The sequence below is a fragment of the Lactuca serriola genome, chromosome 4 (assembly GCF_051521515.1).
Source record: "Lactuca serriola cultivar US96UC23 chromosome 4, Lser_US96UC23_V15, whole genome shotgun sequence".
NCBI classification, from domain to species: Eukaryota; Viridiplantae; Streptophyta; class Magnoliopsida; order Asterales; family Asteraceae; genus Lactuca; species Lactuca serriola.
This window is the reverse complement of record NC_136411.1, coordinates 238,059,977-238,061,536: the sequence shown is the minus strand read 5'-3', so window position 1 is coordinate 238,061,536 and position 1,560 is coordinate 238,059,977. Positions and strand designations below refer to the sequence as shown.

At 43.8% G+C, this 1,560-nt stretch overlaps 1 non-coding gene across 1 annotated transcript; it reads left to right on the top strand.

The window, feature by feature from the left end:
• The first annotated feature begins 1,230 nt into the window (after positions 1 to 1,230).
• Positions 1,231 to 1,337, top strand: LOC145103420 (small nucleolar RNA R71). Its single transcript, XR_013706513.1, has one exon. It is a non-coding gene; the product is annotated as a small nucleolar RNA R71 (small nucleolar RNA).
• Positions 1,338 to 1,560: the final 223 nt, after the last annotated feature.

Below are 1,560 nucleotides of genomic sequence, written 5' to 3'. Positions count from 1 at the left end.
ATGCTAGCCCCAAAATCGGCTAAAGAAATAACCTTCATTTTATTACCAAACTCACATGGAAGAGTGAGGCGTCCAGGATCCCCCATCTTTTATGGTGTCTCTCCCAACACGACTTTTGAGGTTTGTTCACCTAGAACCACCTTAGACAAATCTTGCAGTAATTTCTGATTCTCGGGAGTTTTGGATAAGGACTCCACAAAGGGAGTATTAATCGGGATCCCCTTCATATGTTTGACAAACTCTATATGCTCCTTCTCTAGTAGACTAAGTGCAGCTCGGGGTGGAAATGGCAACGGTGGCTGATAAACCGGAATGGGTTCAAAGACTTTTTGATCAGATATGCGCCACATCGTGGCCAGAGGAGTGCCATGTCGTGGCGAAGCTGTTTCAGCAACCCTTTCACTTTCGAACTTTGACTTCTTGGGTTTTGGATCGGGCTGCTGTGGTTCTTCTTCCAAGGCCTCCAGGAACTCAAAGATTGCTTCTTCTTCAGTATCGATGGCCATTACATGAGATTGGGTCTTTATTTCAGGATTCTTCAGGGACAATTTTTCATGAACTAGAGTGGCTAGTTGACCAAATTGTACTTCAAGGTTATGGATGGATACTTGCTGATTCTTTATTAAGGTTTGTTGTTCCATGATAGTAGAATCAGTGGCATCGTGTCTCTTTTCCGAAGCTTCCATAAACTTCATCAAAATGGTCTCTAGATCAGGTTTCTTCTCAGCTGGTGGCTGCTCCTTTTGATAAAAGCCTCGACCTGTCTGCGTATACTTCTCTTCTTTTTGCTTCTTATACTCTTCATATGGCAGCCACTCCTTCTTCGGTTTCCTCCAATCCTCATCAAACTTATCCCCACTAGAGTTGCATACTTAAGCTTTTTTGTTCCCAAACTCATCTACATTGCAGTCCTTGGTCAAGTGTGGACCACTACATCTTTTGCAACCCACTATTATCGCATGTATTGACTGGTCCATTTGTGTTATCCTTCGATCCAAATTGTTCAGCATGGCCATTACAGCTGCTATTTCTTCAGTTTGGGCCCCTCCACCGCCTTTGATTCCATCTTGCCTAGGGTTGTGGTATTCACGAGAGTGCTTCACGAATTCTTCAATCAACTCCTTGACCTCCCTTGGATTTTTCTTTGTCAAAGGTCCTTGAGAATCAAGGAGTTGTCTTGTCATAATGTTGACCCCATCATAAAAGATTGACATCTCCTGTTGCACATTTAGATCATGCTGAGGGCAATTTCTGAGCAAGCCCTTGTACCGCTCCCATGCTTCGTATAATGACTCCCCCGGCTGTTGCTCAAAGTTGGCTATTGCCTTCTTGAGTTTGGCTATCTTGGATGGCGGGCAAAACTGGTCCAGGAATTGCTCACGCATTTGAGCCCAAGTAGTAATTGTACCCGGTGGAAGTGCTTTTAACCATTCCTTAGCAGCTCCTTTGAAAGTGATGGGAAGCATCCTAATCAAGACTGTGTTTCTGTTGACATTTGGGACATTGAAGTAATCCGCAATGTCGTTGACTTCATCTAGATGATTAAAAGCATCCTCATGA